This window comes from Eretmochelys imbricata, chromosome 23, assembly GCF_965152235.1.
Source record: "Eretmochelys imbricata isolate rEreImb1 chromosome 23, rEreImb1.hap1, whole genome shotgun sequence".
Lineage (NCBI taxonomy): Eukaryota > Metazoa > Chordata > Testudines > Cheloniidae > Eretmochelys > Eretmochelys imbricata.
In genome coordinates, this window is record NC_135594.1 from 7,392,823 (window position 1) to 7,401,718 (window position 8,896).

General features: G+C 46.0%; 1 long non-coding RNA gene across 1 annotated transcript; it reads right to left on the reverse strand.

The window, feature by feature from the left end:
- Positions 1-850: 850 nt before the first annotated feature.
- Positions 851-8,705, reverse strand: LOC144278747 (uncharacterized). Its single transcript, XR_013348629.1, has 3 exons — positions 8,584-8,705; positions 6,908-7,035; positions 851-1,137 (listed from the first exon to the last, which is right to left on the reverse strand). It is a non-coding gene; the product is annotated as an uncharacterized LOC144278747 (long non-coding RNA).
- Positions 8,706-8,896: the final 191 nt, after the last annotated feature.

Sequence of the window (8,896 nt, forward strand, 5' to 3'; positions counted from 1 at the left end):
TTTCAGAACACTATCCACAATGACTCCAAGATCTCTTTCTTGAGTGGTAACAGCAAATTTAGACCCCCTCATTTTATATGTATAGTTGGGATTATGACAGGTTTCAGAGTAACAGCCGTGTTAGTCTGTATTCGCAAAAAGAAAAGGAGTACTTGTGGCACCTTAGAGACTAACCAATTTATTTGAGCATGAGCTTTCGTGAGCTACAGCTCACTTCATCAGATGCATACCGTGGAAACTGCAGCAGACTTTATATATACACAGAGAATATGAAACAATACCTCCTCCCACCCCACTGTCCTGCTGGTAAATTGGGATTATGTTTTCCAATGTGCATTACTTTGCATTTATCAACACTGAATTTCATCTGCCATTTTGTTGCTCAGTCACACAGTTTTGAGAGATCCTTTTGTAGCTCTTTGCAATCTGCCTGGGACTTAACTATCTTGAGTAGTTTTGTATCATCTGCAGATTTTGCCATCTCACTGTTTACCCCTTGTCAGGGTTCCTTCCCCACTCTGAACTCTAGGATACAGGTGTGGGGACCCGCATGAAAGGCCCTCTAAGCGTATTCTTACCAGCTTAGGTTAAAAACTTCCCCAAGGTACAAACTTTGCCTTGTCCTTGAACAGTATGCTGCCACCACCAAGCGTTTTAAACAAAGAACAGGGAAAGAGACTGTTTGGAGACGTCTTCCCCCAAAATATCCCCCCAAGCCCTACACACCCCCTTTCCTGGGGAGGCTTGAGAATAATATCCTAACCAATTGGATAATCATCAAAGACCCAAACCCCTGGATCTTGGAACAATGGAAAAATCAGTCAGGTTCTTAAAGAAGGATTTTATTTAAAAAAAAAAAGTAAAAACCACCTCTGTACAATCAGGATGGAAAATACTTTACAGGGTATTCCAATTCAAAACACAGAGGATCCCCCTCTGGGCAAAACCTTAAAGTTACAGAAAACAGGAATAAACCTCCCTCTTAACACAGGGAAAATTCACATAAAACAAAGGATAAACTAATCCGCCTTGCCTGGCTTACCTCTACTGGTTGCAATAGTGGAGGCTTGGATTAGGATGGGTTGGAGAAGATGGATTTCTGTCTGGCCTCTCTCAGTCCCAAGAGAGAACAACCACCTAAACAAAGAGCACAAACAAAAGTCTTACCCTCTCCCAAGATTTGAAAGTATCTTGTCCCCTTATTGGTCCTTTGGATCAGGTGCCAGCCAGGTTAGCTAAGCTTCTTAACCCTTTACAGGTAACAGGATGTTGCCTCTGGCCAGGAGGGATTTTATAGCACTGTATACAGAAAGGTGGTTACCCTTCCCTTTATATTTATGACACCCCTTTTTCCAGATTATTTATGAATATGTTGAATAGGACTGGAGCTAGTATAGACCTCTGGGGGACACCACTATTTACCTCTCCATTCTGAAAACTGACCATTTATTCCTACCCTTTGTTTCCTATCTTTTAACCAGCTACCGATCCATGAGAGAACCTTCCCTCTTATCCCATGACTGCTTATTTTGCTTAAGAGCCTTTGGCGAGGGACCTTGTCAAAGGCTTTCTGAAAATCTAAATACACTATATCCACTGGATCCCCTTTGTCCACATGCTTGTTGACCCCCTCAAAGAATTCTAGTAGATTGGTGAGGCATGCTTTCCCTTTACAAAAAAACATGTTGACTCTTACCCAACAAACTATGTTCATCTATGTGTCTGACAATTTTGTTCTTTACTATAGTTTCCACCAGTTTTCCTGGTACTGAAGTCAGGTTTACTGGCCTGTAATTGCTGGGGTCACCTCTGGAGCCCTTTTTAAAAACTGGCGTCACATTAGCTATCCTCCAGTCATTTGGTACAGAAGCTGATTTAAATGATTGGTTACAGACTACAGTTAGTAGTCCTGTTTCAGAGTAGCGGCCGTGTTAGTTTGTATTCGCAAAAAGAAAAGGAGTACTTGTGGCATCTTAGAGCATAAGCTTTCGTGAGCTACAGTTCACTTCATCGGGTGCATTCAGTGGAAAATACAGTGGGGAGATTTATATACATAGAGAACATGAAACAATGGGTGTTACCAAACACACTGTAACGAGAGTGATCACTTAAGGTGAGCTAGTACCAGCAGGAGAGCAGGGGGGCGGGTGGGGGAGAACCTGTAGTCCTGCAATTTCATATTTGAGTTCCTTCAGAACTCTTGTGTGAATACCATCTGGTCCTGGTGACTTATTACTGTTTAGTTTATCAATTTGTTTCAAAACCTCCTCTAGTGACACCTCAATCTGGGACAGTTCCTCAGATTTGTCACCTAAAAAGAATGGCTCAGGTTTGGGAATCACATCCTCAACCGTGAAGACCGATGCAAAAAATTCATTTAGTTTCTCTGCAATGGCCTTATTATCCTTAAGTGCTCCTTTAGCATCTCAAGCATCCAGTGGCCTCACTGGTTGTTTAGCAGGCTTTCTGCTTCTGATGTACTTTAAAAAATTTTTGCTATTACTTTTTGAGTCTTTGGCTAACTGTTCTTTAAATTCTTTTTTGGCCTTCCTAACTATATTTTTACACTTCATTTGTCAGAGTTTATGCTCCTTTCTCTTTCATTTGTCAGAGTTTATGCTCCTTTCTATTTTCCTCACTAGGATTTAACTTCCACTTTTTAAAGGATGCCTTTTTGCCTCTCACTGCTTATTTTACTTTGTTGTTTAGCCACAGTAGCTCTTTTTTGGTTCTCTTACTATGTTTTTTAATTTGGGGTATACATTTAAGTTGAGCCTCTATTATGGTGTCTTTAAAAAGTTTTCATGCAGCTTGCAGGGATTTTACTTTTGGTGCTGTACCTTTTAATTTCTGTTTCACTAACCTCCTCATTTTTGTGTAGTTCCCCTTTCTGAAATTAAATGCTACAGTGTTGGGCCACTGCGGTGTTTTCCCTGCCACAGGGATGTTAATATTTAATAATATTGTGGTCACTATTACCAAGAGGTCCAGCTATATTCACCTCTTGTACCTGATCCTGTGCTCTACTTAGGACTAAATCAAGAATTGCCTCTCCTCTCCTCTTGTGGGTTCCAGGATTAGCTGCTACAAGAAGCAGTCATTTAAGGTGTCAAGAAACTTTATCTCTGCATCCAGTCCTGAGGTTATATGTACCCAGTCACTATGAGGATAGTTGAAATCCCCCATTATTATTGAATTTTTTATTTTAATTGCCTCTCTAATCTCCCTGAGCATTTCACAGTCACTATCACCATCCTGGTCAGGTGGTCAGTAATATATCCCTACTGCTATATTCTTCTTATGTTATTAATTACATTTATTAATTAAATAAAACCGCCTTAAATGTTCTGGATACATAAGAAAAAAATAAATTTATCAAAACATGTCTTGCATTTTAAATTAACTGATTTATTCACCAAAGGAAGTATTATCTGTTGTTAGTGAATTGAACAGATTGGTTTTGGTCACCATGTCTTTCAAGATTTTAGATCTAGTTTTTATCTCCTCATATCTCATTTTTATCTGTAGACTGAGAGAGGAAAACAAGCTGTGCTGTTTTTTTTATGTCTCACTCAGTTTCTCGACTTTGAATGAACTAGTCATTAAACTGAACTAGTTGAATAAAGTAAAGTGAGGGAAATATTCTCCATGTACTGCAGAAGAGGCTACTGCTGTCCAAAGCTGGTTTAGCACATCCATAAACTTTGTTCCAAGTACTTAGCCAGGGACTCCCCCAGTTCAGTGACTAGACTGACTTTAGAACTTTGGCAGCAAAGTTGTTGCTTGAATATTATTTTTTATTTAATTTAAATGATGTTAATAGACCATAGAAAGTTTAGACTGGTCCTGCTTCGAGCAGGGGGTTGGACTAGATGACCTTCAGGGGTCCCTTCCAACCCTGATATTCTATGATTCTATGATTCTATGATAGACCTTAATATAGGTTGTAATAATTTCATTTCAAATAGGTTTATTTTAAAAAAGAATAATGTAATTAAATAAAAATCCAGTATTTTTTTAAAATAGCATTTTTGTGTGCAGCATGTGTGGGACCAACAAGCAGCCCCCCAGGTAAGACGGAGGATGATTCTCCCCACCTTCAGGCATGGTTGCAAGATGTTTTGGGTTAACCTACCTGCCTTTCAGCTCTGAACAAACAGGTGCATACCGTGCAAATAAGAGTCTGAAAATCTGGCTCAAAACCAAAATTTGCAAAAGTGGCCCCTGAGTTTTGGTATTTTAATGTTTGGTACGAAACTTGTAATGCTTGAATGTGACTATAGTCAGGTGGTGGCACCATTATAGAGATGAGTGGAGACTAGTTCATTGTTCAACAGTCAGTTTTTCTAAGTGCAAAATCCACAAAATCCATGTGCAGATTCAGATTTTCTTTACAAAACTTGACATCTTCAGCAGGATCTCTAGTAGCATTAATGGTCCAAACTTGAGGACATTTGAGACAGGGGTTCCTAACATACAGCACCCCTAAAATAATCATGTGACATCAAAATGGTACAGTTCTTATCACTTTTTTTTGTCCACACTTGAGGTTCAAACTCCAGCTCTGATCCTTTCCAAATTGGAAAGTCGCCAATAATACACTGCATCCACTGCCCCTCTGAGGAAGCAACAGGGTAAAAGTTGGACTTCCATTGCGGCCCAAGCCACGCTGAGGAGCCAGTGAAAGTCATTTGCATGGGAACCAGAAGATGACTGGGGCTCTAAGCCAGAGGGTTCGTGGATAACCTGACATCAGAGTCAGTGAGTGGCTGAAGGTGGCATGCTATGGCCATTGAACCTGCCCAGCACACAGGAACTGCATGAGTCCTGCCCTTCACAGCTCTCTGAGGATGTGTGTTGTGCATGTTAGTTGCTCTCTGCCTCTGTTCTGCAGGGGCTCATTCTAGAAGTTTTGCTCTGACAGCAAAGCTTCTGGCTTAAGAGATGATATTTCAAAGTGCTCTAAAGTGCCCCCCACACTCCCAGATTTTGCATTACATGTTTGGCCAAGGCAAACAGCATTAATTAGAGGTCGGATGAAAGATTCTAGGAAGCAGAAGCATTCAGGGGCTGTAATTATGCCTTGTGCTCCTTCCTCATTTCCTGAACAATGGGACTGAGTGTGATCAAAGAAAACCAAGTAGCTGCGACTCATCAAAGTTGGCATGATCACAGGGTTGTTGAGCAACAGAAAATGTACCCAGAATAGAGAGCCCTATTGTAACTGACACAAGGTCAACATTGACTAGAATGTGGCACCTGGGTACTGTCCTCAGCCCAAACAGTAACTTATGTTTGTCATGAAAAGTAAACACAAAATAATTTGCTGCTTTCTACAATAATTAATTCAATCTACTCAAACCAAAGGGTCATGCCTCTGCATGGCCCCCTCAAAGTGTTGGAGCTTCTGGGAGAAAGGGTTTGAACGAAATGTTAGACTAGAACAATGTTAGTGATGTGGAATGCACGCAGGTACTTGGGCATTGCAACGCTGAGTGTCACTGTGCCTACACAATCACAGGAACGACAAAGCCTGAGTTAGGTGCTCAGGCTCTTTATACAATCAATGAGGAGAGAGAGGCACCTGAGAAGGTGATCCACAAAGCCAGCACACTAGGCAGGGAGCTGCCTAAGCTAGCCAACCAGAGGGGGCATCCCTCAAAGATAGGTGCTTACTTCCGGGTGGCAGGGAGGCATCTAGGTCTGCTAGTGAGCCATGAACCAGGGAAAGAAAGGACATGGCTGTCTATGTTGCATGCAGAGCCTGAAACAAATGGCTGGGGGTGGGGAGAAGCTTTCCCTTGCAATAATTAGCCCAGGGGATGGGGCATTCAGCCAGGATTACACCTAGTTCATGTCTCCCTTCCTCCTGAGGTGGAGAAGGGGTTTGAACAAGGTCTGACCTCTTGGCTACAGAATGATTTTAACTCTTTCTCTGGCCCAGTTAATATCGATTTATTCAACTGTTTGTTTAAAGTGGAACAACTTCAATAGGTGAGACTGAGAGAGACCCATATTGGACTACCCCGTAGAGCTGTGTGGGCACTCACCTGAGGGGGCAGATCACTGCTCAAATCCTTTTGCTTCATCAGGAGGAGGGGGGACTTGCCCTAGGGTCTCCCACGTGCAGGATGAGCGCCCTAGTCATTAAGCTAAGGGTTTTAAGGAAGGGCCTCCTACAGCAGCCTTGCCCTGCAACCTTAACTCTGCCCTTTGCCTATTAATGGCCTTGTCTTCACTAGATTTTACTTTGTGTTAGTTACCATGTAGCATTAGCGAACACGACATAAGAACACCTCCTGTTACCTATGTCTGGGCTGCCTGGCCTCGACCACTTCACCACTCTGCACAAAGCTGCCCTGTGTTCCCACTCCTTGTCCTAAGGATCCCTCTGGAACATCTGCCCTTCAGTGCACTGGGACTCCCACTGTTACAATGTACCCATGGTCACAGACCATTGTGCTCCTCTCTTTGCACAACCCACATAGGTCAGCCCAGACCTGCAGGGGCCAGGCCTTTTGCGTGCAGATGCCCCACTTTTCACATTGCAGCAAGACCACCTACTGCAAGCAATCCCTGACCAATCACTGCAGCCATCCCTAGTGTAGCAGGGGGCGTTTGGAACGGCTGCAGCGAGAATATGCCCGGGGGGCCCCACATCAACGGCACATTTCCTCTGCCTTGTTACAGGGCAGCGCATGCAGGAGTCCACCTGCGGTACATTCCCTGTGGCTCGGGACAAAGTGAAGGTTGCAGTGCAGGGCTGATGTACCAGGTGTGACAAAGTTGGGGATTTTTGTAGTGTTTTACATGAATAGTGTGTGTGCCTCAGTTTCCCTTTGTGCTGCATCTTTAACAAGGTGGTGGGAGAGGGTTTGTTGTTGCAGAGGACCAGGTATGACCTCACCTAGCAGCTGGGGCCCCGGCAGCCAGTTCTGGCCAGTGGGAAGACAATGGGCTGAGGAGAAAGGATTCCGGTGACCTCACCAACCAGGTCCAGCAGAGGAGGAGAGAGGGCCTCAGCGACTTGTTTACCTGGGATGGAAGATAAAGGACAGGGGAGGAGCGGTTGGGGCCAGTGATATAGCATGCCTTGGCTGGAAGGAGGAGGCTTCTGGACTGGAGAGAGAGCAGCCAGAGTCCACCTGGAGCCTGGACAGACCTAGATGTACTGTGCTGAAGGAGGCTAGGCCTGAGGGCCCGGAGAGTTTCCTGTGCTTTGTTCAGACGTTCAATAAGCCCTTCTGTTTTACGCTGGCTGAGAGTCACTCCAGTCTAGAGATCATGGTTGCATTATTCCCTTTGGGTGTGGAGGCCTCAGGGGTTCAGAGTGAGTGGACTCTCCAAGGGGGCCCACGGCGAGAGACAGGCGTGCTTAGGGTTCAGAGAGACATGGTTCCAGGAGGCAGTGGGGCCTACGGTTTAACCCCCGAGACAAAGTGGAACCCCCAGAAGGGCTGTCCCTCTGAATGGGGTTCCTCTCAGGGACGTATGGAGCCAAGAGAGAGCATGAGTCTGTGACATCAGGATTCAGTGTTCCCTGGGTTTCAGCGTGTTCAGGCTGGGTGCATTTGACATTCCAGACAGGTATGACATGCTGCTAGACAACTCTAACTCTGCATTAATGAAGTTTGGGCCAGTGAATTTTCAGAGGCGCTGAGCACCCAGCTCTCCCATTGGCTTCAGCTACTCAACACCTCCAAAAATCAGGCCCACGATTTTTCAAGAGGGGCTGGCGAAACCTGAGACTGCAAATCTAGCAACCACCTCTGTTGCCTAAGGAGGTGGAGCAGCCCAGTTGCGCTCATTGTAACCACACAAGCCACTTCTGGACCTCTTCTCCCTCCATTTAGCATCTGCTCTAGTTCGAACAGAAATTCATTCAGGGGAGTTACGTGACCTATGTAATGCAGCAGGTCAGACTATATGAGCACAGTGGTCCCTTCTGGGCATAGAATCTATTAATATGTTGTGCCTTGTTCTAGATGGTAATGAATGCTTCAGGGCAGGGACTGTGTCTTCCCTGTACATAGCCCAGCCCCATGTTCTCTAATGTTTTCATAGTATGGGCTGTTTTAGTAGAGTCTCCCAGGGACCTCCCTGCCAGGGCCCATTCCGTGACTCCCTCTGGCAAGGGATTACTCTGGTAGAAAAAAGAACAGGAGGACCTGTGGCACCTTAGAGACTAACAAATTTATTTGAGCATAAGCTTTCTTGAGCTACAGCTCACTTCATCGGATGCTGTAGTTCACGAAAGCTTATGCTCAAATACATTTGTTAGTCTCTAAGGTGCCACAAGTCCTCCTGTTCTTTTTGCGGATACAGACTAACAAGGCTCCTCCCCTGGCCAGACCGTGTCACCTACCACCTCCCCTGGCCGGACCGTGTCACCTGCCTCCTCCCCTGGCCTGACCGTGTCACCTGCCACCTCCCCTGGCCGGACCGTGTCACCTGCCACCTCCCCTGGCCTTGCAGCAAGTGCTGAAGTGACAACTTGTCCTCTGCAGGAGCCTCTGACCTCGCACCTACTCAAAGCCAGTGAAAGGAATAAAGCTGGGCCCCCGAGCCCTCCCAGTAACTCACCAACGGGCTCCCCCAGGGCAGTGAGATCAGAAAAGCCTCGCAGGGGACTGAGACACAAACGGCGGGCGCTGCACGGCCCTGGGTTTGGGACTGCTCTGGGTGCTCGCCACACCCACGGCCAGCCCGCGCCCCCTGTCCCCGGCCCAGCTCCGCGGGCCCCCCGCGCTCCGGGCCCGGGCACCACGTGTCTGTCCCCTCTGGCCGAGACGCGGGCCCAGCTTCCGGCGGCCGGGGAAGAGCTGTCGAGTGGCTGGGGGGGGGAGTCGGCGCCCCCCGCCTGGCCCTTCCCTGCCTCTGCAGGTGGCCGGAAGCG